The 13,027-nt window shown below is 39.3% G+C and overlaps 1 protein-coding gene across 3 annotated transcripts in view; it reads right to left on the bottom strand.

The window, feature by feature from the left end:
• Positions 1-9,302, bottom strand: part of dco (discs overgrown) — a 65,928-nt gene extending 56,626 nt beyond the window's left edge. Inside the window, exon 1 of one of the 3 annotated variants that reach the window (XM_067761162.1) lies at positions 9,180-9,302. The gene's annotated coding sequence lies outside the window, so the exon portion shown is untranslated. The remainder of the gene's footprint in view (positions 1-9,179) is intronic. The other 2 variants (XM_067761163.1, XM_067761161.1) reach the window with 2 other exon arrangements.
• Between the last annotated feature and the right edge of the window lie 3,725 nt (positions 9,303-13,027).

Genomic DNA, 13,027 nt, shown 5'->3' with positions numbered 1-13,027 from the left:
GTTTATCGTTGACAATTTATATAGATATGTATGTGGATTAAGGTTTTGAAAGATATGTAAATTGTAATTTAAAGTGCTATAGAAATTTGCTAAATTTGCAAACTTTAACAACAAATAACTTTTAAATTATAAGTGTGCGCACTTTAAAATATATATATTTGTGATCGGGACAACTCCCTCTTTCATTTGATACCAAGTTTTACCCCGAACTCGGGGGTGCTATTCTAAAATTTTCCCGAAATTATTTTTCCCACTGGTTGGTAAATTTTCTAACATTTTTCACAATTAAAAACTGCCATATTAAAATGGAATACGACACAAAATATGTTAGCAAGTATTTTTGTTGTATAGAGAGAATGTTTACAACAGTGCTTCGCGAAATTTTGTATGTGAATGGGCAAGGCGTAATAAACTTCAACTGCCAAGTCTGAAGTTCCTTCAACATCTTGGTTGATTGTGGCGATGTTATTGGAATGCATAAGCTTGTGTTAAACGCATCTATATGAAAAGTGTCATTGTGCCACCGCCTTAAGTGTTGACTACACTGCACTCCTTTATACATTTTTGCGATTTTAACTGAAGAAATGTTGAAAATTTTCTGGGGTATGAGTAACTATATTAAGGTGTTACTATTTACTTAGGCAACAATTTATTTCAGAAAAGAAAAAAGCTATAAATGTCGACTACACTGCACTCCTTTATACATTTTGCTTAAAAGCTTGTTTCAAGCTTGAACCGTTTACTTAAAATTCTTCAGTTCGGCCAAAGTGGTGGGTTAAACTCTCGTATACTCTAGCTATAGTTTCAACTGCTACTGAAAATCCGTATCCAACTAGCAATTTCCCTAACAATTATCTCTTCTGTTTCCATTAAATGTATTGCTTCTGACTAAAGGGTCAATTAATGGTGACTTATCCATAACCAGATAAAACAGCTGATCGAACCAACCTTATGGAAACCAATGTAATCGATTAATGGTGCCATACCATAGCGCTAACGCCATAACCATACCATAGCCAACCAATTGGTTTTTCGCCATATCCATTACCTAAAAATATTTGAGTTGGAGAATTTATTAACTTTTAGTTGATTTTATTTGTTTTGGATACGTTTTGACTAAGATACTTATTTTTCGCGGTTTTTAGGTTAAGGCACCATTACTCGATTACATTGGAGATGGTTATGGATATGGGTATGGTCACGACTATGATGTTAGGGTTAAGGAAGTTTACCCTGCAAAAATTGTTGAATTACGTGTTCCATTTTCTTCATGTTGGAGTACTATAACAGTACTCCTTTGCAATGCGTTTGCGGACCACCATCAGCCGATCATTGCTCGTTTTTTAACGACCGTGATCACGACACGATGACGATCGAACAGAGTTGCCAAAAGTTAAATATTGCATATAAATAACTGATAATAAAATTTTACTATGGCAACTCTGATAAAATGCAACCGCGCACTGGTTTTATGTATACATACTGTAGTATAGAGAAATATTAGTTTCTTTATTCAAGCAAATGCTAAATAACGTAAGAATATTCGTGGTATAAAATATAAAAGTTGTATTGCCCCTCTTCATTTACTTTCATTTTAAATTAAATTCACTCCGATAATTCTTTCCGACACAATTCCTCTTTAGTACTTTGGCATATGATCCTCTGTGGGTGCTTCATGGAGTATTACAGTGAGAGTACTTTGGAAAGTACTCTCACGTATGTACTTTATGCAATACTAACAAGCAAAGCGAGAGTGGGATCACCTACTCCTCTCCTAGAACATCGCAATGTTAATTGGGGCACATTTTTTGTATGAATACAGATTAGTTTTGGAGCACTCCTATACTCCCAAAGGAGTATTCCTTACACTATTTATGGAGTACTCGCGTTGTTTGAAGGATAATTGGCCCTTAATAGATATAACAACGAGTGACCGAATGAGAGGATTTGATCTAAGTTTTTGTATGGAATTGGATGTGGTGAACTACGAACAGAACTGGACAGTAATTACTGCCCTAGGAATTATATTTCCCTCAATTCCAAAGAACAAGTAATAGGGAAAAGAAATCAGTTCCTTTTTCCCTCATCAAAGGATCTGATTACATTTCAAATCCTAAAAAAAAACACCAAACTTTTTATGTTTTGACTGTATAGTGTAAAAAATTTACTTTTTGAAATGGACAAAATTAAAAATACGTTCCACAAATGTAGTTTCTACTAGAATACTTTTAAAAAGAATTGGAAATATTATTGAAAACTACGAGAAATACTAAAAGTTATGGTATGTCTAGGTTTGAGACAGTTCAATAGTACCTGACTGTATGAAATTCTGAACCATGTTTTTCAACCACACAATATATTGATTTTGTTAATGCAAACTATATTTGAAGATACAAATTATTTGGGAAATAAATTTCAGATTTTAAATTAGTAAAACAGCTGAAATAATGGAACAAATTGGCATTTTTTGTGTGCTTGTTTGGGGTTTTTGTTACCCAACACTAATTCTATGCATAAAATGTTGTTTTAACAGGTCGAGCAGCGCTCTGCTTAGCATGAAGTGACACATGTGTTTTACCTAGTGTACACCAGTGTGTTCAAAATTAAATTTATTTAAAATATTTTTAAATCTCATATTTTAACCTGCACTATGGTTCCACCACCAATTTCAATTCTTGTGAAGTTTTACAGCCACAAAAAAATTATCATTTTCGAATTGGACATCTACATTTTCAAATGTTCTACTAAGCAAAGACATATCTGATCATTTATACCATTTTGTTAAATTTTTTATTTTAGCCACGTTTGGCAATATAAATCTTCAAAATGATGCTGGCATCCCTGAATTTAAAACTGCATTAAAATATTTTCCTATCAAAAATTACACTACATAGGAATTGTAGGTTGCCATACCTAAAATATTGCAATGATTAAAAAAAATGTAAGGCGCGATAACCTCCGAAAGGATCTAAGGCCGAGCTTCTATCCCAATTTGCGTCGTGCTCTTGATTTTCCCTACAAATTGGCCGGACAGGACCGACTCCGAACGGTATCTGCAAGGCAGATGAGTTTTCACTAAGAATTTTTCATGGCAGAAATACACTCGGACTGCTTGCCAACACTGCCGAGGGGCGACCCCGCTTAGACAAATTTTCTTCTAATTGAAAAACCTTATTTCTAAAATTTTGATGTTGCTTTGCCCGGGGTGCGAACCCAGGGCATACGGTGTGACAGGAGGAGCTACCATCACACCACGGTGACCGCCATGTAATGATTAAAGATTTAATGATTTACAATAATTAAAGATTTAATTTAAATCTTCCGGATTTCGAGATTGAATTTTTGTGTGCTACAACTTGCAAGATTGAACATAAAATCCTTTTAGATGCCTAAATCTCGAATAAAGCTCAAGTGGAGATATCCTATGATGTTTTGGGGTTAAAACGATCAATGCTTGGTTTTTCAATGCAGGTTTAAACTCCAGTTAAAGTTCACCAGACTTTAAGCTGGAGTCATTGGTGCCGTATGTCGTATCGCTGTATCCGTATCCCTAACGTAATCAGCTGTTTATCGTTACGACGGTAAACCAAAACCCAATTGGTTGGCTACGATACGGTTACGATCTTAGCGGCACCAATAATCGATTGCATTGATTCTCATAAGGTTGGTCGAATCAGCTGTTAAAAGGTTACCGATACGATTACCGATAAAGCACCAATGTCTCCAGCTTTAACCTTGACACTTTATCCGATCACATAAAATCTTGATACTCATCTCAGTTTAAGCGGCCAAAGTGCCAGGCTTAAACTCTCGTCGGGGAATAATTTGAATAGTGCACGATTTTTCATCTTTTTTTTTTTGGAGATGAAGAGGAGGTCCTAAAAATCAAATAATTATCATTCAGAATTCTAGGAAACTCTTAGTTTATGAAAAAGCATTCAAGCTCCGAAATTTGGTAATATTGCAATTTAACTTTCGCACCTGAAATTCGGGTCGAACTTGTCGGAGGACGCGCATTTTCGTCAAGATTCAGAATCCAAATGCGGAAATTATAATCTTTTAGCCCTTTAAAAATAATTCGCGAAAAACCGCTCGGTATCATTGTCGTTTATTTTATTGTGGCAATTAAACACATTAAGTGGTGAACAGTGTTGCCAGTTCCGCAACAATTTACATTACTTGTGGTTTCCTGTGGGATAAGGTGGTGGCAGGTCGACATATATGCAAACAAATATACACTATTTATGTATTTTGTTTTATTGCAATTCTCTGAACAATTTGTAATGGTGCTAAAGAACAGAGATACGTTTTAAACGCAATATTTTTCAGTAAATATTTTACGAAATATAACATTCTTTTATTAATTGAGCAAAAGCGCCCAGGGGAAAGTTTTCATTTTTGGTGACAGGAAATTAAAAAAAAAATTATTTTTGTTTACTTATTCAATAAAAGCGGCGCGGAAGATTTTTTTTAATTTTATGTGATAGGAAATTTAAAAAAAAAATTGACTTCTTTTATTTATTCAATGAAAGCGCCGCAGTCGACAATTTTAATTTTTATAATTTCGCAATTTTTTTTATCTAAAATTTTCAATTTTAGTCATGATATTGTATATGTTTATGTCGATATGCCACTACAATATAATATTCTGCCCAGGGCAGAATATGTTATTAGCAGTTTTCTTTTTTTACACGCGTATACGTTTACGTTTGCGCGTAAAAAAAACGCTTATCCTCTCTTAGATAATCTTTAGGAGACCCATTTAGCGGCAGTGGTTAAACAACTAGCTACAGCTCAGAGTGTACCGAAAAGCGGAGACACAACCCTCTGATGTATGTCTGTGTATAACATATAGTTGAATCAGTTGCGATAAATTGTGGCCACGCACCTTTTTAAGAAGTGATACATAGAATTGGTGTTGAGGTGAAACAGAGACACATATTTCAGTTGAATCTGTGTATTGAAATTTACTAGTACTAATATTATGCGCAGCAATTTCAGAGGTGTATTTAAATTTTGACGCTTAGCAGTCCATATAAAGTTTAAGCGTAAACGTCTATAGATGTAAAAAAAAACCCTGCAAAAATTGTTGGATTACGTGTTCCATTTTCTTCATGTTGGAGTACTCTAACAATACTCCTTTGCAATGCGTTTGCGTACCACCATCAGCCGATCATTGCTCGTTTTTTAACGACCGTGATCACGACACGATGACGATCGAACAGAGTTGCCAAAAGTAAAATATTGCATATAAATAACTGATAATAAAATTTTACTATGACAACTCTGATAAAATGCAACCGCGCACTGGTTTCATGTATACATACTGTAGTATAGAGAAATATTAGTTTCTTTATTCAAGCAAATGCTAAATAACGTAAGAATATTCGTGGTATAAAATATAAAAGTTGTATTGCCCCTCTTCATTTACTTTCATTTTAAATTAAATTCACTCCGATAATTCTTTCCGACACAATTCCTCTTTAGTACTTTGGCATAGGATCCTCTGTGGGTGCTTCATGGGTACTACAGTGAAAGTCCTTTGGAAAGTACCCTCACGTATGTACTCTATGGAATACTCACAAACAAAGCGAGAGTGGGATCACCTACTCCTCTCCTAGGACATCGCAATGTTAATTGGAGCACATTTTTTGTATGAATACAGAGTAGATTTGGATCAGTCCTATACTCCCAAAGGAGTATTCCTTACATTATTTATAGAGTACTCACGTTTTTTGAAAGGAACTGAAAGTTGAGCATAGTCTGGCAACTACCGTGGACTGCATATACAATAAAATCCCTAAAAACTATCGATATGAAGTGGCCATGGCGAAACCATACAAGGTGGCGGCATGGGGACATACCTACAATCATGGTTCAACTATATACAGGTTGGCTCATCTGTAAAGCAACAAAATATGTCTGTTCAAATTGTCAAAATCTGTGTATTGGTGTTGGTGCGAATGGTATGGAATGGAAACATAAAACTTAGCAGTTTTTGTATATGTAAGTAAAATGTTGCCAATGTGTTGGTTTCATTTTGAATTTGCCATCTCCTTTTGACAATTCCTTTGACCATGCAATGACATAAATAAAATCAGCTGATGAGTTGAGCCAAGCTGTACATAATTGAACCATGTCTACAATTATAAAAAAAAGGTCCATGTACTTTGTTTTTGTAAATTCTATGGATGTCAAAATCATACAGCGCCGGAAGTTGATGTATCACATCATATTAAAGAAGGGTAAAAGTCTAATACGCGTCAAAAGATATCGAGAAGTGTCAAGACACGTATTAATCTCGAGAACAACAATCCGAAGGCGGAAAAGGAAAATTTTATCTCTGTCCGGAGATATTTGCAGTTGAATTTGGCGATTTTCATATGGTTGTTGTTGTGTTTGTACCCACAAAAAACATTGTGCATCACCGTGGCGGTAGCCACGGTTATACCACATACCCGGACTTGGCATGGCGTAGCCCAGCGTTATTTTTATAAGCACGGCCGAAGGCCGCCAACGCAGAAAGGTGTTCTGCGCAAAAATACTATGGATCCCACCCCCGGCTTCGGAGGTCCCCCGGGTCTTTTTTCGGTTTTTTGTTGGTAACAGTCTAGTTGAGGGGTCGACTGCTAATACGCTACGCAAAATACGCGTATTAATCTCGAGAACAATAATCCGAAGGCGGAAAAGAAACATTTTTTCTCTGTCCGGAGATATTTGCAGTTGAAGTTGGCGATTTCCATGTGGTTGTTGTTGTGTTCGTACCCACAAAAAAAGTGTGCATCACCGTGGCGGTAGCCACGGTTATACCACACACCCGGACTTGGCATGGCGTAGCCCAGGGTTATTTTTTATAAGGCGGCCGAAGGCCGCCAACGAAGAAAGGTGTTCTGCGCAAAAATACTATGGATCCGACCCCCGGTTTCGGAGGTACCCGCGGGTCTTTTTTCAGTTTTTCGTTAATATCTTTTGAACGCGTTAAAATTTTTATTGGCAGCGATTTAGTTTAGCACCCCTCGAGTTCGGGGTTTAACTTGGTATCAAATGAAAGAGGGGGTTCTCCCGATCACAAATATATATATTTTAAAGTGCGCAAATTTATAATTTAAAAGTTATTTGTTGTTAAACAAATTTCTATACAACTTTTATATGTGTATACGTATATATATTTTATGTCATTACAAATCTGTGCTGCCACATCTAAAAAACGGAACAAGTGCAGAATCGAAAAATAACTCATAAAAATACCTTTCATCTGATGTATATATATCTTTAACTTTTCTAGTCTTTATTTACCAAAAATTTTAAAAAGCTCTTTTTTGCATTCGTGAACGAGTTGGTATAACCTTATAACTCTTATGTATATTGTTATGTTAGCCGATCCAACACCGGCTGCGCCATGCACAGTAATTCTGAGTAGAACACCTTTCTGCATAGGCGGCCTTCGGCCGCGCTTATAAAAAATAACCCTGGGCTACGCCATGCCAAGTCCGAGTGTGTGGTATAACCGTGGCTACCGCCACGGTGATGTCCTTCTGCGTAGTACACCCTTCTGCGCAGAATGTTGTAGTACGCAGAAGGACATCACCGTGGCGGTAGCCACGGTTACACCACACATCCGGACTTGGCATGGCGTAGCCCAGGGTTATTTTTTATAAGCGCGGCCGAAGGCCGCCTACGCGGAAAGGTGTTTTAACTTTTCAAAATGAGTAGTAAAATATATATTTTCCTTTTTCTTTATTAACTGAAGGTAACGTAAGTAATATTTATATGTTTTTTTTTGTTTATGTGGCAGCACAGCTTTGTAATGTCATCAATATATATATATATGTATGTAAATTTGCATGTTACTACAAAAGCGCGATTTATTTAATAAAAACATTTTTAATAAGTAAAAACAATACAAAAATGAAATGTGAAATATACAAAAATGCAATTTAAGTTTATCGTTGCCAATTTATATAGATTTGTATGTGGATTAAGATTTTGAAAGATGTGTAAATTGTAATTTAAAGTGCTATAGAAATTTGCTAAATTTGCAAACTTTAACAACAAATAACTTTTAAATTATAAGCTTGCGCACCTTAAAATATATATATTTGTGATCGGGAGAGCTCCCTCTTTCATTTGATACCAAGTTTTACCCCGAACTCGGGGGGTGCTATTCTAAAATTTTCCCGCGTATTAGCAGTCTACTCCTCAACTAGACTATTACCTAAAAAAGTACGGTAATAGTCTAGTTGAGGGGTCGACTGCTAATACGCTACCAAAAATATCGAGCGAGGTGTCAAACGACGCGTATTAATCTCGAGAACAATAATCCGATGGCGGAAAAGAAAAATTTTTTCTCTGTCCGGAGATATTTGCAGTTGAAGTTGGCGATTTTCATGTGGTTGTTGTTGTGTTGTACCCCCAAAAAAAATTGTGCATCACCGTGGCGGTAGCCACGGTTATACCACACACCCGGACTTGGCATGGCGTAGCTCAGGGTTATTTTTTATAAGCGCGGCCAAAGGCCGCCAACGCAGAAAGGTGTTCTGCGCAAAAATACTATGGATCCGACCCCCGGTTTCGGAGCTACCCGCGGGTCTTTTTTCGGTTTTTCGTTAATATCTTTTGGACGCGTCAAAATTTTTATTTTCCGCCTTCGGATTATTAATACTGATGTCAAGACGCGTCGTTTGACACCTCTCTCGATATTTTTGGTAGCGTATTAGCAGTCGACCCGTCAACTAGACTATTACCAAAAGTACAAATCAGCTGTCACCGTGCTACCACCATGGAAGTGGCAAATGCATCCATCGATGTAATACCAGCCCCAGTATCTATTTTCGCCAACCAAATAGATAATAATAAAACGTTAACCTTGATAAACAAAAAAAGACACTATTCTAAAGGGAAGTCTGCGAATAACAATAATCAACATGCTTTTTTTATTTATTTTATATACACGACGGTACGCTTAGCCAAATTTATATCCATTTCAAGTTTTGTATTTGTCGCTGTGACCGCTGTTCGAAAATGAAATCTGCTTCGTTTCTTTTGGTCCTCTTCTTACTTTGCTATTTCGAACATTTGACGTCTACTCGTCGCAACACATGCTAAATTCTTAGGTTACACTTTAAGGTGCTCTGTAATCACTATTTCAGTTTATTTGCACAATTTTATTTCACACTTACTTCTTATTCTACTTTGTTCGCAGTTTTATTTATGTATTAATTTAGAAAATCACAATAATTCAATCTTTCAGCAACACTTCGCCATTTTGCCAGGCAGTCGAATATAAACTCAGTGTTGTAAAACTATTAAAATAACAGGCATTGCAAGCAAAGCGAATATGTCATTTGAGGTGGTTTAAAACCTAACTACAGAGTTGTAATAAATTGAGGGAACGGAAATTTGTTTAAAAAAAAAATGTTCTTTAAACGTATTTCGAAAAAAAAAAAAAAAATATTAGCAACTTAAACTGCAAACATATCCGGACAGAGATAACCTTTACCAATATTTTTGAGAGATGAACGACTCATTACCAAATTGTAATAAGGAGGATGATAAGAGAAGGACTGAGTCGCAAGCCAAGGCCGACAAATACGCATTAAGCGATGTGTCGGACTCGGGGAGCGAGAGTAGTGCTGATTCAATGAACTCCGTGTTGGAAAAGCACACAAATGAAAACGTAGTAGAAGAGTGGAGAAGGGAACGGAGCAGAGGAAGTAAAACAGCTCTCTCGCAGTACCGTGCACGACTAAGAATTGTCCAACGAATGGGAGCAGGGGTAGACCCAACAGAAAAGTAGATCGAGCGCTTGGAATGGGCCCATGAGGCGGAAGAAGTAGGTCGAAGCAGTTCAAAAGGTTTGCTGCTAAAAACCCTCGGTTCTGCAACCGGTACGAGGAGGAAGAAACGTCGAATGGCAGAATGAAGAGGCAACGTTCGGCGGAAGGCGACAAGCCTGCTTTCAAGAGGCAGAAAGGACCCAGTCTCAGAGCCGCGAGGCAGGGCAGTCGCATAGACAAGACAAGTAGACCCAAAGCTGTAAGACAGATGGGCCCCAATAGCGAGGTAGCAACTACCTCGAAAGCTGCGAGTCAGAGGAAAGTTCCAACTACGGAAGTAGGAGATAAGCCAAAGGGAGATAACGCTAAGACTCCGGCTTTCTCGGAGGTGCTAAAGGGAGTTAAAGCTATGACTCCGGCTTTTTCGGAGGTGCCAAAGGGCGTTAACACTAAGACTCCGGCTTTCCCCGAGAAGATGAGTGATGTGGCATGGCAGTCACTGACTTTGGCGCTGGTTGATCGTAGCAGTCCTTTCAAACAGATGACTACTGAAAGGTGGAGATCTGTAGAAATGGAGCTTATTAGCTTAATGCTTACGATGATGCGGGAACAACCAAGTAAACCCCTTTCAATATTTGATTTGGGAGGGGGGGGGGTGGTATAATGGTGTAAAGATGATAGCGCGCGACAACATCGCGAGCTTGCGGTGGCTGGAGGAAGCGGTTCCAAACCTCCCAAGGCAAGGCACGAATGCGCGGTTTGAGGTGGTGGATAAAGCGCAAATCCCCACGATACCAAAAGTTAAGGTATGAATGCGTGATGAAGTCGGAGGATACACTGCGACTTCTGCAGATTCAGAATCCGAACATACCGGCACAGGATGGGAAGTTACTTACTGTATCTCGGCCTATGGAGGAAGGTCAGTTCTACATCTTCCAAATAAACAAGCAGGCGGAGGATATATTGTACACGCAGCTTGGAAAATGTCCTTTGGTACAGGCAAAATTTATATGCGACTCAGGAAAAGAAGTCCCGAGGATAAAAATCCTAACACGCTAGAAGTGGGCGAAGTCGAAAAGGACCTTAAAATCCTAAAGGAAAAAAGACAGGTGGAGGTAGCCGACGTCACCACGAAGGTGTTAGAAGAGGACCAACAGCCAGATGGTGCTGTGAGTTGCACAGAGGAACGCCCGTCAAATTAGTTACAAGAGGCTGAAGGGGGCTTCGAACATTCTAAACCAAAAGGGCAAGGGACAGCTGAATGGTGCTCCGAGTCCTACAGATAAACCTCCAACACAGTAAAGTGGCGTCAAGCGAACTCCTCCTAACCCTTGAGAAGGGTTCGTTTGACGTGGCGCTGATCCAGGAGCCGTGGCTCTCATCGGGAGGAAAGATTTCTGGACTTAGCGAGCGCGGATTTGGCGTTTACTATGCGCAAACGGAAGGGTGGGTGCGAGCTGTAGTAATGGCAAGGAAACAGCTGCATTCATATATGCTGCCTAATTTCACTACTGAGGACCTCATACTGGTGGCCGTTGAGCAAAGGAATAAGCAGGCATTTATCCTGGCATCCCGCTACATGGCCCATGCTGCGGACGTTCCACCGATGGAGTGCAAGAGGCTAGTACAGGACGAAAGGCGGTTGGTCATAGGCGCGGATGCAAATGTACACCACAATGCGTGGGGAGGAGCAGATAGGAACGAGAGAGGCGAATCTCTATTTTGTTACATCCTGCAAACCAATTTGCAGATAGCCAACAGGGGAAATGTCCCTACATACATTGGTCCAATATCCAGCAATGTTTTGGATATTACACTGAGCTCCAAACGTGATATATCAAGGTATGATTGGATGGGTCTTGATAGACCATCCTTCTCCGACTATGCGTATATCAGCTTCAGCCCCCTAAAGAGAGTAGAGAAGGGAGGAACTTTAGAAACCCTAGGTCAACGAACTGGACTAAATTCCAGAAACAGGTAGAAACAAAACTGGGACAACCCAAAGAGGTTGCCAATGTGGAGGAACTGGAGGAGTCTAATGAATTCCTAACAAGGACGCTTATGAATGCGTATAACAAAGCTTGCCCTCTAAGAAGATTCAGAGGAAAAGCAAAGCCGCCATGGTGGAGCAATGAGCTGAGTCTTCTAAGAAGACAGGTGAAAGAAATGTTAAAGCTAGCAAAGACCGCGGAAAGCGAAGCGTGTCGTGACGATTACAGGGATCTACAAGCGTGAAATTTCCAGGGCGAAGAAAATATTATGGAAAAGTTACTGTACGGACATAGAGTGCTCCAGCGAAACAGCACGGTTGAGAAAAGTCCTAGCAAGGGAAACATAGTCCAATGACTAACAAAGAAAGAGAACGGGGAATGGTCACGCAGTAGTGAGGAATCCCTTGAGGTGCTTCTCGATACACATTTTCCATCGGGAGATGGTTAAGAAGAGCCAGCAGACATCACTCACACTTCGATCACGGAGCGGGTAGTGCCGGGCTTGGTGACCGATAACAAGATCGAATGGGCAGTGAAGTGGTTTTCTAAGTTTAAATCGCCGGGCCCAGGTGGTATATTCCCGACCATGCTACAAGTTTCAAGTAGGGCGGTCGTGGAATGGCTTAAAATAATATTCGATGGGTGCATAAGACTGAATCATGTACCGCACTCTTGGAGAATTTCTCGTGTAGCTTTCCTACCAAAGACGGGGAAGATCGGTAATGTGTATCCCAAAGACTATAGACCCATTAGCTTAACATCATTTCTGCTCAAAACCTTTGGGAGACTCATAGATGTGTACATAAAGTCCAACGTGGACGAAAAGCTGCTCTCCACAACACAACATGCATATACCAAAGGCAAGTCGGTAGATACCGCATTGCATAGGGTGGTAATAAGCATAGAGAAAGCCCTGGAATATTAGGAATATGCTCTAGGAGTCTTCTTAGACATCTCCGGGGCTTTCAATAATGTTTCTAAATGGGCCATTATGGATGGTCTTAATTACATTGAAGTACATTTAGCCTTAACGAGATGGATCGGCTGTATGTTAAATTGCGGGAACATTACATCATAATGGGTATTGTACGAGGCCACGCAATCAGTGGACAGGGGAACGCCGCAGGGAGGTGTGCTATCACCTCTGCTGTCGACGCTGGTCATCAACCAACAGCTCAGGCGATTCGATGAGGGACCCGTAAAACTTACGGCTTACGCAGATGACGTTGCAATTGTCATATTTGGAAAGTGCCTTCCAAC

This window comes from Eurosta solidaginis, chromosome 1 (genome assembly GCF_040869045.1).
Source record: "Eurosta solidaginis isolate ZX-2024a chromosome 1, ASM4086904v1, whole genome shotgun sequence".
NCBI classification, from domain to species: domain Eukaryota; kingdom Metazoa; phylum Arthropoda; class Insecta; order Diptera; family Tephritidae; genus Eurosta; species Eurosta solidaginis.
The sequence above is the reverse complement of the archived record's forward strand: the minus strand, read 5'-3'. Positions and strand labels throughout refer to the sequence as shown.